Source organism: Pituophis catenifer, unplaced genomic scaffold (assembly GCF_029215685.1).
Source record: "Pituophis catenifer annectens isolate HBS135680 unplaced genomic scaffold, rPitCat1.0.hap2 SCAF_11, whole genome shotgun sequence".
NCBI classification, from domain to species: domain Eukaryota; kingdom Metazoa; phylum Chordata; class Lepidosauria; order Squamata; family Colubridae; genus Pituophis; species Pituophis catenifer.
The window spans coordinates 676764-691678 of NW_027256891.1; positions in this window are offsets into that span (position 1 = coordinate 676764).

The window sequence follows — 14915 nt, forward strand, 5'->3', positions numbered from 1 at the left end:
CAACAAGATGAAGTTCAGAAAAGTCAGGAAAAATCTTAGGCAGGAGAAACCAAATGCATAGGTACAGAGTAGGTAGTATCTGACTCCACAGTAGTAACTGTGAGAGGAATCCATGTGTCCTAGTGGACAATCCCTTACATATGAACCAACAGTGTGCTACAGCTGCCAAAAAATACCCCAGCACAGTCCTAGGCTGGGTCAACAGAGGGATAGCATAAATGAGCAGTGATAGAACTGCTTTATACCATGCTGGTGAGACCACACTTGGAATGTGGTATGCAGTTCTGATCACCACAATACAAAAAAGGGACCCAGGAAAGTGTGCAGAGAAGAAGAACAGATGATAAAGGGTATGGTGGATAAATTGTATGACGAACAGTTGAGAGAGCTGCGTATCTCTAGCTTATCAAAGAAAAGGATTTGGGGGACATAATGACTATCTTCCAGTACTTGAGAGGCTATCACAAAGAAGACGAAATTGACTTCTTCTCTAGGACACCTGAGGGCAGGACAAGAAGTCATGGGTGGAAACATGTTAAAACGCTTGAAATCTTGCATCCAGTTTTTGTTGCCACAATATAAGAAAGATGTTGAGACTCTAGAAAGTGCAGAGAAGAGCAACAAAAATGATTAGGGTGGAGGCTAAAACATATGAAGAATAGTTGCAGGAATTGGGTATGTCTAGTCTAGTGAAACGAAGGACTAAGGGTGACATGATAGCAGTCCTCCAATATTGGAGGGGCTGCCACAAAGATGAGAGGTCAACCTATTTCCCCAAAACACTAGAAAGCAAGATAAGAAGCAATGGATGGAAACTAACTAACGAGAGAAGCAACCTAGAACTAAGGATAAATTTCCTGACAGTGAAAACAATTGGAACAGCTTTTTGGATTCTAAAATAGTAGCACTTTATTTTCTAATACTTTATTTTCTGGTCCCACCAGTTCTTGCTTGCAGGCAAATGATATTTCTTGAAGATCTTCCAATGAACCATTGTTGCTAATTTGCCATTCTGTGGTTTGTATTCAGTCTGTGCGATCTTCTTGCTGCAACTAACTTGGTGGGCCACTGTTTCTTCAGCTTCTTTGCAGAAGCAGCATTTTTATTTCAAGTTCTTGAGTGGAATCACAGCCAAGCAGCAGCAGCAGGCAAAGCAGACAAAGACTGGACAAGTTGGGTCCACATCAACTTAAAATGGACAATGTGCCCTTCTCTGCTCTTATCCACTGTTGGTCACCTAGGTTTTCACCCAGGGTAAAGGAAGGGGAAAAAATGTTACACCTTTGCAACTGATGTCATTGATGCTACTGGTGTCATGGAGGCAGCCTTCCTTCAACCCCTTTCACTTGAGGATGACTTAAGACTATTTCACTCCTGGGGACAAGAGGAAGGCAGCATCCAGGAGGACATGACAAAAAAGATGCTCCCAGGGTATTTTGTGGCCTGGTTAGAAAATCCTTAAGGTAATGTCAAGGCTGTACAATGCTTCAGAAAGGGGCATTGGTTTGATAAAACTTTCACTGAATTGCTCCGTCCAAAGAACTCCATGAATCAAAACTGGGGCTGCTTCAAAGGAACAAATTCAATCACGCAGCTGCAAGGGGCTATTCCTGCTTGTTCCAGCTATCCAGCATTTCAGGTGGAAATAAGCAAAGGACATCCTTCCCCTCCCCCAGTCTGCAGCAACTACAGCTCTTACGTCTCACTTTCTCTTTCCAGGAGGGAGGGCAGCTGGCTCCTGTGCTGGGCCTTTTGCCTTGCAGGTTAATGCATCCGCTCTGGTTGGCTGAGGTGAGCTGTGGTAGGACCTCCTCACCCTCACCTGCCGCTCAATTGGTGCCCTCTGCCCCAGTTTCCCTTGCTCTGCGTAGCAAAATGGCCCATTCAGAAGGAACTTCTCAGACTTAATTCACTGAGTCATTAACATCCCCAAGCAGAGAGCTCAACTGACCTGATTGTGTGTGGCAGGAATGCAGTCCTTATTCATGCTGGTGGTTATGCATTGTCAAAATAAATCTTTACTTCTGTTAGTTCACTTTTGTTACTTATATACTTAAAAAAAAAAACAAAGGCATCGGAATGCCCTCATGGAATCATGTTTTAAAATAAAGGTTTCCACTCTCTGCTGCAGCTATTATTATAGAATCATAGAATTGTAGCCCAGGGAGGGAAGTCCAACCTCAAGCAGGAGACCAAAGAAGTGGCTGTCCAATCTTTTCTTGAAAACCTCCATCGATGGAGCACCCACAACTTCTGAAGGCAACTTCTGTTCCACTGGTTAATTGTTCTCACTGTCAGGAAATTTCTCCTTAGTTCTAGGTTGGCTCTCTCCTTGATTGGCTTCCACCCATTGTTTCCTGTCTCCCCTTCTCTCTGATAGTCTCTCACATATTGTAAGACTGCTATAATGTTACTCCTAGTCCTTCTTTTATCCGACTAGGCTTTCCTAGCTTCCTCAACTGTTCATAATATGATTTAATCCCTTACCATCTTTGCTGTTCTTCTCTGCATACTTATCAGGGCCCCTATTTTATATGACGATGACCAGAACTGGACGCTGCATTTCAAGCATGGCCTCATTAGTGTGGTGTAAAGTGGAACTATCAAGTGATTTCAACGCTATCCCTCTGTTGATGCAGCCTAGGACAACGCTGGCTTTTTTGGCAACTGCAACATCCTGCTGGCTCACACTTCAGTGCTGGTCCACAAGACATCAAGACCACTCCCTCAGTTACTATTGTGGAGCTAGGTACTGCCTGTGTCATACGTGTGCATTTGATTTTTCTTGCCTAGGTGTAAAACCTGATTTTTCTTACTACTGAATTGTATTTGTTGAATAGGGCCCAGTGTTCAACTCTGTCAAGATCCTTCTGGCTCTTGAGCCTTTCTTCTAAAGTCTGGCATTGTCTGCAAATTTAATGAGTTCCCTTTCTATCTAATTAATTATCGTCTACCTAATTAAGTAGTTCTGCCTTCTCCCTGCTGCCTATCACTTTCTTGTTATCTGCTTCCATTAATATTCTTAATTTCATTTTCTTCTTCTTTATGTATTGAAAGAATATTTTTGGATTTTTTTTAGCTCATTCTGGGCCTTAGTTTTCCTCCCTGCCTCCTTGGAGATCGGGTTATTTGTTGATATTCAGTTTTAGTTATGTGCCCTTCTTTCCATTTTTTTCTATTTGACCTTTTTTGTCCCTTAATTTATTGGAGAGCTTGTTGTGCAGCCATGCTTGTCTTGTCTGTTCTTCCTCTGCAGCCTTGATTTCGGTCGGGGCTTCATTATCTAATTTTTCAGGGTTTCCCAAGAATCTTGAAATGTTTTTCCTTTTAGGACATCCATCCATTGAATCCAACCTAGTCTTTCTCTTAGCTTGTTGAAGTCAGCTATCTTAGAGTCTAAAACACTAGTCTGACATGTTACGGGTAGTTAGCTATGGTTGCATTATGGTGAATTCAAGTATGTTCTTGGCTGCTTTTTTCCCAAAGGTTTTCTAACTTCTACTCCCTCAACTATTTTGTCTCTATCGGTATCAGTTAAGTTCAGTATGGCTGTCCCTCTGGATCTTCTACCTTTTCAGAGGTGGTATTCAGCCAGTTCTGACCAGTTCTGGAGAACCGGTAGGGGAAATCTTGAGTAGTTTGGAGAACCGGCAAATACCACCTCTGACTGGCCCCGCCCCTATCTATTCGCTGCCTCCTGGGTCTTCTTTTGTTGCCCTGCACACCGAGCTGGAAAGCAGGTTGGTGGGGTGGAGTGGAAATGGGGATTTTACAGTATCCTTCCCCCTGGAGTGGGGTGGGAATGGGGATTTTGCAGTATCCTTCCCCTGCCATGCCCACCAAGCCATGTCCACCAAGTTCATGCCACGCCCACCAAGCCACGCCCACCAAGCCACACCCACAAAACTGGTAATAAAATTGTTTTGAATCTCACCACTGTACTTTGCTCTCCTTCTGCCTGCAGAGTTTGCCTCCCAGTTGAAGTCGGAGTAGTTAAAGTGCCCCGTTACTACCCTGGTGTGTTTTCTGCACACCTCAGCTAACTGATTAGCAAAGAGTTCATCTATGTCCTCTGGTTGGTTGGGTGGCCTGTAGTACATACCTATAACAAGGTCATTTCTTTTTCTTTTAACATTTACCCAGATACTTTCAAGAAGGTCAATTGAGAGAGCTGGTTACAGTGGAAATGCCAGGAAGCACAAACTTATCTTCCAGACTGGAAAAGGTTCTGATCATGTCTGCATAAATTTCTGAGCTTCAAGTATGTTTGGAAAGACAAGCTGGCTATGAGCTTCTCAACAGTGGCTCTGGGTGCGAACATACAGCGTGGAGCAACTCTTTCGCCATTTTTGCATCAGTGACTCTTTAGTGATAAGAAAAAAAATGAAAGCAGCACTTGCCCAAAGAAGGTTTCCAACTACCCCCTGAAGCCCAGATTTCCCAAGTACAACATGGCCTAATCCAGCTGGTTGTGTGAACTGTGCACAAAGGACAGGAGGCAGCAAAGAGGCTGTTGTGGTACCAGTGTGGCCGCTGCAGAGATGTGCCCTTTACTCCTATTTGTTCCTCAAGGAGAAAACACATGCTAGGATGAATATTAATCTCAGTGAAAAAAAGGGGGAAATAATTCATCATCCTCCTATGTCCTCAAAGCTGCCAATGTATTGAATAAATAAATGTATTGCAAAATACTGTTTGCAAACTGCTGCTTTCCTGCTTGAACTGAGAACCTGTATTTAAAGCACAACCAACTTTTCCTCTAGGATTGATTGAAATAAGAAAGGTGGTGACCTTACACAATCCCAGGCCAGAATAGGATGCAAGCAAGGTCCTGCCTGACTTCATTGTCCTTGTTTTCCATAAATTATGCCATCCTGTTTCCTCCAAGCAAGACTAATTGCGTGTCATTATTTTATTTTTCACTTTTGGAAGAGTTTGCCCACGTTTGCCCAATGACTGAATGCAATTATTTGCCATCACATGTGCAGAGAAAAAAGGAAGACATCTGAAGCGTTTGCCAAGGAAGATCGTTGTGGAATCCAAGTCCAAGGTTCCTTCCCAGCAGCCACCTCAAGTCTTGCCTTGGGAAAGGGGCACATTGGCAGCAAGCTTTGGTCACGGCAGGGTGACATCTGTCTCCCTCTTGACCCCCAGGGCACCCTGGCTCTTCTCCTTCTGCTTCCTTTCCTGCTTAATGTTATTTTCCCCTCCTACCTGCTTACTTGGGGGGTCTTCAGATTGATCATAGCCTCCATGTAATCACAGATAAAATGTGTTTCAGACCTTTTGGATTTTAACTTCCTGCTAGAAGGGCGTCTATGGTTTAGATTGACCAAGATTCACAACACCAGAAACTGCCATGGAAAGGACATTCCGCCCCCCCCAGCCCCACCCCGTCCCTCCCACTCCCAAAGAAAAGCACGGCTGAGGCCAGGACAGCCACTTAGCTCTTTAGTTAGGAAAAGATTCTACCGAAGAGGATTGCTGATTCACTTTAAAGAAGCCCATCAAATGCAAGGAGCAAACAGATAACATTTTGGACAGGCACACAGTATTTTAGTTGTGTTATTGGTTAACAGATCAATGCTGAGCACACAAGAAATGTTATTGTGGATAACACGTCTAAAACATTGTGCTTCTGGCACCCCCTATGTTGCTTTGAGGTGTACAGGTTAGGTTAGGTTTATTAAATTTGTATACCGCCCTTCTCCCGAAGGACTCAGGGAGGTGAACAGCCAAGATTAAAATACATACAATATAAAAATTAAGATGAATTAAAACAGAACTAAATCAAATTGGCTTCCCAAAATTTAAAACCCTTTGCCCATAAAATAACCCATTAAAATTTTAAGCCAGCCCAGCTTGCTGAAATAGGAAGGTCTTCAAAGCTCGACGGAAAGTACGGAGGTCCGGCCAGGATCAGTCGTATTCCTGGGGGTAGCTCATTCCAGAGGGCGGGTGCCCCCACAGAGAAGGCTCTCCCCCTGGGGGTGGTCATTCAACAGTGCTTGGCCGACGGCACCCTGAGGAGACCCTCTCTGTGGGAACGGATTGGCCGGTGGGAGGTTATCAGTGGCAGAAGGTGGTCTCGTAAATACCCGGGCCCTAAGCCATGGAGCGCTTTAAAGATGAGAACCAATACCTTGAAGCGCACCCGGAAGACCACCGGGAGCCAGTGCAGCTCACGCAGGAGAGGTGTTACATGGGAGTGCCATGTCGCCCCCATAATTTTTTTTTTTTTTTAAATTTGATTTATATGCTGCCTTTCTCCGGAGACTCAGGGCGGCTTACAATGTGCTAAGCAATAGCCTTCATCCTTTTGTATATTTATACAAAGTCAGCTTATTGCCCCCACAACTGGGTCCTCAATTTACCTACCTTAGAAAGGATGGAAGGCTGAGTCAACCTTGAGCCTGGCAAGATTCGAACCTATAGTAATTGCAGGCAGCTGGTCTGGGTGCTTTAGACCACTGTACTACCAAGGCGCGCGGCTGCATTCTGGACCAGCTGGAGCCTCCGGGTGCTCCTCAAGGGGAGCCCCATGTAGAGAGCATTGCAGTAGTCCAGGCGAGAGGAGAGGAGAACCCAAGAGAGTTTTGGAGGAGGTCCCTGGTGAAAGGAGCTCAACTTAGACCCTGCCTTTCTGGGATATACTCTACCCCTCCCCCTCCCCCAAAACAAGCCTTTTCCAAGATCTTCTCATTTCATTATTTCATAACATGAAATTATGAAAGTTATGAAATTAACATGATTTCATAACATTATCTGTTTGGGGATCTATTTCTTCCTGACTTAGCTTCAGTTTCCATGAAACCAGAGCAAAAATTCTATTTTCTTTAAATTTGCTCTTAAAAGCTTGGAGACAATCCATTTTTCCAATGAAAGAATTATCGCCTCTCTCACTTGTCCAAATCCCCAGGCCTTGCAAACGCAGAAACAAACATGCTCTGGAACCATTTGATACAAGTTTATTCAAGCCTGAGGCCTGGCACAAATGAGTACGTATCAGTCCATTGCAAAATCAGCGCTGGGAGCTACCGCCTCCCAGCCCTCTATATAGGTGAGGCCATGCCCCTCAGGCCCACCCACACAACCAGCATCCGGCATCAGCATTCAGTTCCATGTTATCAGTCCACCAACTGGTGCTTAGGACACTGGCCTCCGTCCGGCCTCCGATCGCTGCATCCAGCACGCTTTTGCATCAGGTGCCAGCCAGCTGGGTCCCGGAAGGCCGCCAGTCAGCTGTGTGGGCGAGAATGCTGCCATTGCTTCCCTCGCTGCTGCATCCACAGCAGCTGGAGCCGACGCCATGCCAGTTGGGCACCTCATCACCGGCTGGGTCACCGCTGCACCGTGCAGCTGTTCTTGCTACCATGGCTGTTCTTGCTACCGTGCCTCCCCCCCACCCCCAGGTATGGCAAGCTGGTCGAGGCTTGACAGCCTCGGCTGCTGCAGTCCAAGCAACCCATCTTCTCTCTGCTCCCTGCCCCACGAAAAGAGGTCTTGTTTCTTGCTCTTTGTCTCTGCATTTTCCTGCCTGGAGTCCTCCCTCGTCTTCCTCCAGTGGTGCTCTAGGCATCTTTTCACCCTTTTCAGGACCTGCAGTTCCTCCATGAGCCACAGGGAGGGTTGGGGGCAATGGGTCAAGAGAGGCCCACAAGCACGGTGATAGTCAAAGCCTTTGACTCTAGGACATTACAAGGACCATGCAGCAAAGCCCCCCCAGACATTCTCCAGTGCTCTCGGGTCATCGTAAGTATTTCTCAACAATTAAGCTTTCACAACGACTGCTATCTATGATAACATGGCTCAGGGCCAGGTTATCTTCGAGACCGCCTTCTACTGCATAGCTCCCAGCGACCGGTAAGATCCCACAGAGTTGGTCTCCTCCGGGTCCCATCAGCTAAACAATGCCGGCTGGCAGGCCTGCGGGAGAGGGCCTTCTCTGTGGCTGCCCCAGCTCTCTGGAACCAGTTACCTCCTGAGATCCTGACCATCCCCACTCTATTGTCCTTCCGAAAAGCAGTGAAGACCTGGCTTTTCTGGCAGGCCTGGGGCCGTTGATCTCGCTGTTGCGATCTGATGAGATCCGGCCATGAATGGTGTGAATGGGTTTTAATGTTTTTAATGTTTTTAATTTTTAAGTGTTTTTATAGTGATTTTTTGAGTGTATTGTGAGCTGCCCTGGGTCTTTGGAGAGGGGCGGCAGATAAATTGAATAAATAAATAAATAAACAATAAGAGAAACAGAAATAAGAATGAATTATGTAAAGCAAAAAACCCAACCCTTTGAGTTTGCAAACAAACCTCCGAAATGGTTAGCATATAAATTACAAAAAGAAAAGAAAAAGAAAATCATATTAATATGTCATATGTATGACAAAATCGCTCAGATCCGGCGGGATTTGGACTCTATTGCTTAACGCATTGTAAGCCGCCCTGAGTCTCCGGAGAAGGGCGGCATATAAATCAAATTAAAAAAAAAAAAAAAAAAAAAAACTCTGACTGGGTAGATCCAGGCAGAATGATGAGGAATAGTCTTGAGAATGTTATCTGGGAAGAGTTTGACTCTGTGACTCCGGATGACGTGGACAGGATTTTGGGGAGACTTAATGCGACCACATGTTTACTGGACCCGTGTCCCTCCTGGTTAGTACTGGCTTCCCGGGAGGTCTCACGAGGCTGGCTCCAGGGAGTTATCAACGCTTCGTTGAGTGAGGGTCACTTCCCCACTACCTTGAAAGAGGCGGTGGTGAGGCCTCTCCTCAAGAAGCCCTCCCTGGATCCGGCAGTATTGGCTAACTATCATCCTGTCTCCAACCTTCGCTTTGTGGCGAAGGTTGTTGAGAGTGTGGTCGCACGACAGTTCCCAAAATTCCTGGAGGAAACGTCCTATCTAGACCTGTTTCAGTCGGGTTTCAGGCCTGGGCACAGCACGGAAACGGCATTGGTCGGTTGGTTGATGATCTCTGGAAGGCTCAGGACAGGGGTTGCTCCTCTGTTCTGGTCCTATTAGATCTCTCAGTGGCTTTTGATACCATCGACCATGGTATCATGCTGCACCGGTTGGAAGAGTTGGGGATGGGGGGCACCGTGTTACGGTGGTTCTCCTCCTTTCTCTCAGACCGGTCGCAGTTCATGTTGGCAGGGGGGCAGAAGTCGACCTCGAGGCCTCTCATTTGTGGAGTGCTGCAAGGGTCGGTCCTCTCGCCCCTTCTGTTCAACATTTATGTGAAGCCGCTGGGTGAGATCATCCGTGGCTTTGGGGTGAGATACCACCAGTACGCTGATGACACCCAGCTGTACATCTCCACCCCAGGCCACCCCAGCGATGCCCTTGAAGTGATGGCCCAGTGCCTGGAGGCTGTACGGATCTGGATGGGGAGGAACAAGCTCAAGCTCAACCCTTCCAAGACTGAGTGGCTGTGGTTCCCGGCATCCCGATATAGTCAGCTGACCCCATCGCTGACTATCGGGGGCGAGTTTTTGGCCCCCGTTGAGAGGGCGTGCAATCTGGGAGTCCTCCTGGATACGCAGCTGTCTTTGGAGGAACATCTAATGGCTGTTGCCAGGGGGACCTTTTGTCAGGTTCGCCTGATTCGCCAGTTGCGCCCCTTTCTTGATCGGGATTCCGTGTGCATAGTCACTCATGCCCTCGTCACCTCTCGTCTGGACTACTGCAACGGTCTCTACATGGGGCTCCCCTTGAGAAGCACCCGGAGGCTCCAACTGGTCCAGAATGCGGCCGCGCGGGTAATTACGGGAGCTGCATGGCGCTCCCGCACAACACCGCTCCTGCGCGAGCTGCACTGGCTCCCAGTGGTCTTCCGGGTGCGCTTCAAGGTGTTGGTTACCACCTTTAAAGCGCTCCATGGCATAGGACCTAGTTATCTCCGAGACCGCCTTCTGCCACCAACGACCTCCTATCGACCCGTGCGCTCCCACAGAGAGGGCCTCCTCGGGGTGCCATCAGCCAAGCAATGCAGGCTGGTGGCCCCCAGGGGGAGGGCCTTCTCTGTGGGGGCACCTACCCTCTGGAATCAGCTGTCCCCAGAGATAAGGAGAATCCAAGACCTCCGTGCCTTCCGCCGTTCCCTTAAAACGTTCCTTTTCCAACAAGCCGGGCTGGCCTAACAATGCCTTTTAAATGATTTTAAATTTGTATGTTTCTTAAATTTTTGGCCAAATTGAGATATTTCCTTTTAATTTGTTCTTAATGTTTATATTATGTGTTTTTATCTGGCTGTACACCGCCCTGAGTTCCCAGGAAGAAGGGCGGTATATAAATTCAAAGTAAATAAATAAATAAATAAATAAATAAATAAATAAATAAATAAATAAATAAATAATATTGCAAGTGGGGGATACCGTATTAATGGATAGTGTGGCTATTCCAAAAGCATTTCTTCAGTATTATTCGAATTCATATGAAGCACAAGACATTTCTCTGGAGAAATAGATGTATACCTAAAGAAACAAAATTTACTGAGGATTACAGAGGAAAAGAAAAATAATGATGAGTGGCCCTATAACGATAAAGGAGGTTTCGGAAGCTATAAAACGGTTGAAACAGGAAAGAATAGATTTCCAGCTTCTTATTATAACTGTTTTGAGATGAATATTTACAACCTCTACAAAATACGATGATTTCTATTTTACAGGCAGGAAATATGCCAGACAGCTGGAAAGAGGCCAATAGAGCCTCAACTTCTAAAGAGGGACCAAGGTTTGACTTCAACAAGAAACTATTTGCATAATTGACGGAAGAAAAATAGGCCAATATCATTACTGAATAATGATTAGAAGTGGGTCATAATTACTTTGGTTGGCAGGCTGAAAATAATTTTGCAAGATCAATGGATGAACAATGTAGGTTTTTATCAGTGATGAAATTCAAAAATTTTCCCTACCAGTTCTGTGGGTGTGGCTTGCTGGAATGGCCTGGTGGTCATGTGACTGGGTGGTCATACACAAAAATACCGGTTCAGGCAATAGGTTGTAAAAAAAATGCTTTAAAAAGTAAAAAAAAAAGTTCCCACAATTGTGTGGCACAGCTGATTGTCACAGCTGATCGTTGGAACCTTTTTTTCCTACTTGTAAAAGCATTTTTATACTACCGGTTTGGGCGAACCAGCCCAAACCGATAGCATTTCACCCCTGGTTTTTACCTAAAAAGGCAATTGTAAGACGATATTAGAAATGTGTTGCAGATTTTGGAATATTTGGAGCAATATAATGAAAAACAAGTCCCATTGATCTTGTTTGATGCAGAGAAGGCCTTTGACCATTTGAACTGGGATTTCATGTTCAACATTTTGGAAAATATGAAATTGGGAGAGAATTTTGTGAAATGGCTAAGATCAGTTTATACTTCACAAAAAGTACAACTACAGGGAGTCTTTGACTTACGACCACAACTGAGCCCAAAATTTCTGTTGCTAAGTGAGAAATTTATTAAGTGAGTTTTGCCCCATTTACAACTTTTCTTGCCACAGTTATTAACTGAATCACTTACAATTGTTAAGTTAGTGAGACGGCTGTTCAGGGAATCTGGCTTCCCCATTGACTCTGCCTGTCAGAAGGTCGCTAGTGGGGATCCCATGGCCCAGGGACACTGCGACCGTCATAAATATGAATCCAAATGCAAATCATGTGACCCTGGGGATGCTGCAATGGTCATAAGCGTGAGAAATGGTCATGTCCCTTTTTTCAGTGCTGTTGTATCTTTGAGTGGTCACTAAATGAACTGTTGTAAGTTGAGGACTACTTGTAATTATTAATGAAGCTCTAATAAAGACTTGTGAGGTACAAAAAGGAGCCAGACAGGGATGCCCATTATCGTGTCTCTTGCTTATTTTTAGTCCTCTGAATACTGAGTAAAAGAGAAGATGAGAAGATGGTGGGAGTAAAAATTTAAAAAATAAATTTATGAATTTTAATAAATATTTTAATGTGAATAATTTTTTGTAGTTGACTTGGTGGTGATTTGGAAAGAATGTAAGGAAAATTGAAACTTTAATTGCAAAACTGAAAGGATTTGGGACATTAGCAGGTTCTAAGATTAATAAACAGAAGACAAAGATATTAACAAAAGCCATGAGAAATGGCGGACTGAGCGAATTGGTCAAGATTAAAAGTATCACAATGAAGAATGTGAATTGTATGTTATTTCAAAATAATTATGTTAAGGCAATTCATTACCCCAACTAGGTAACATCATCAGTGGGGTCTGCTCTCACTTTGTGTTCCCGTGGCTTGCCCTGGTCTTCCGTCCCTCAGTTGCATTGATGATGTCTATGGAGATCCTCAGTCCTCCAGGACGTGGTTGTCCCAAAGGAGCTTTTTCAAGAGGCAACTGGGCTTTCTTGTTTTTCTTTGAAGACGTTTCGCTTCTCACCCAAGAAGCTTCTTCAGCTCTGACTGGATGGAGGGGAATGGAAGGGTTTATATTCCTTGCAGAGACAGCTGGTCCTTTGCATCCTTTTAGAGAGTCATTGAGGCTGCTTGGAGGTTCCTCTGTGTCCTCAGGGTCTCTGAAAGAATGCAGCTGCAGCCCCAGCATCCAGTCAGAGCTGAAGAAGCTTCTTGGGTGAGAAGTGAAACGTCTTCAGAGAAAAACAAGAAAGCCCAGTTGCCTCTTGAAAAAGCTCCTTTATGATAGCATTCATGATGTTACCTAATTCAGGTACTGAAAGCTCTGCATAAAGACAACCGAGCTCAGAGCACCTTTCAACCCTGAGCTACAAATATTCTCATTTGTAGGTGAAAAAACCCACATGTTAAATATAAAGTGCTAACAAGTTGCAAAGGGAATTGGGGGGGGGGGAGAGATTGGGTTTGTTGGCTTGAAATTGTATTTTGCAGCTTTCTGTTTGGGTGGCTTGAAAGTGCAGATGCTCCTCAGAACGGGAAGGCTTTTGGAGTTAGAAGGACAACCCCTGAAATGGGGGGGGGGGGGAAGGGCATGGATATTGGTGGTATGACAGTTGACATTAGTGTGGATTTTAAAAATCATTTATGTCAGATATGCCATATTGAGAACATGGAATAGATATAAATCCAGGCTGTGCCCAAAAACACCTTTGTGGGTCTCAGCATAAGAAGCATTTTATAGATGATAACTAATAGGGGAACAAAAGTGGCTAACTTATTATGAGATACCAGAATTTTGTCAAGGGGAATAGAAAATAAAACCAAGAGAAGAACCGGTGGCAGAGGGATATAGCTCCCAACGGTTTTCTTATTTACAGTTGCCAGAAAGATTTAAAATAGACAAAAAATGTTTGTGGTATTGAATATTGTAACACAGGTATTGAAACAGAACTGAGTACAAATGATGAGCATGTAACTGCTTAAATCTGTACATTTTTTTTGAAATTTGAAACAGAAGAAGTGAAATAATGTATGATAAACTGAGCTGAAGCTTTTGGTTATAATGCAGCAGCCCCCTCCCCAACATTTCTGGCTCTGCAGACTGGGGGTATCCGCAGTGGTGGTGGGCGGGGGAGGGGAGGGGAGAGGAGATGGTTTTGCACATGTTTCTCAAAAGGCAAGTGGACTTTCTCGTTTTTTTCCAGATCACTCTTGTGAAGAGAGCAAAGTCCACATTCTGGACAAAGGGGACCGCTGTTTGGCAGAGGGCTAAAAGAGGCCATCTGTATTAGAACTGATCAGTTCCCGCTCTCTCAATAGGGGCGGGGGGAAGCTACGACACCGCCTCTCCCCTCTCTACAACACAGTCTTGGCAGCCGGTCCAAGTATTCAGGTGATCCTGAGCGCACAGATAAACCCGCAGGTGGCCTCAACAGCTGTTAGACTATCTGCTAATGACCAGATGACTGCAAAGACTATAAATCCTCCCATTCAGTCAGAACTGAGAAAGCTTCTTGGCTAAGAAGCAAAATGTTTTCAAGAAAACAACCAAGGAAGTCCAGTTGCTTTCTGAAAAGCACCTTTGGGACAAGAGAACTACGTTTTAACTTTAGAGAAAGAGGTAAATTTATAATTGTACTTAAAATTGGTATAAAGAAGGTTGGAAACTACTTCTTTGTATCTTTTTGTCTTTAAAACTTCAACAATATTCGATATAAGAAGTAATTTAAAAGTTTGTGCACACCTCATGTGCACTCAGTCTTGCTTACGATGGTGGTAGGAGGCCAACATGTGTTCAGACTCTACTTCTTAGTCCACTTCCGGGGCTTTTGAAAAACTCACCTTCCTTGGGAAAGTTCATGCAATAGCCCATTATATGAAAAGGACCTGCAAAACTCAACTCTCTGATCTGACATAACTTGATTTCCCATCATAGCCCCAAACAAGACGGAGCCAAAGGCTTCCTGCATCTTGCCATTGCTGCCTTATTCACATTCCCCTCTTCCCAACTGGCAGGCCGTGTGCTTCCCAGTGATTCACTGGGCCATTAAGGAACATCTGCCCAGCCCCAGTGCAAGCAAACGGGCACTGGGGTGCATAAAACCCTGGTTATGGCTGAGGTTGTTGCAAATAATATAATCATAGGAAAGGGAGCAAAAGAGAATGTTTAGCATGCTATCAGCCAGTGGCCATGACAATTTATGATGCTTTGAACGCTGCTTTATTTTACCTAGTAATGGAGGGCCTGGAAATGAGATTACTAATGTACTGCTTATGAGTAATTGCCCCTATGGATTAGCCTAGTCTGCAATTTCAGTTTCCATGCAGTAGTTTCCTACAAAACTAATTCCAGCTTGTTTAAAAATATCTTTTAAAAACATGCTCCTCTTGGCTCTTTCCTGTGACACCCCCCCGACACCCCCCCCCCCCGCTGATTCTACTGCCACTTAGAAAAGGGGTTGATTGAAATCAGTGATCTGTTTCAGCTTCACAAAAAATACAGGTAACTTTGCCCATTAGACATTGCCGGATGTTTTGCAAAA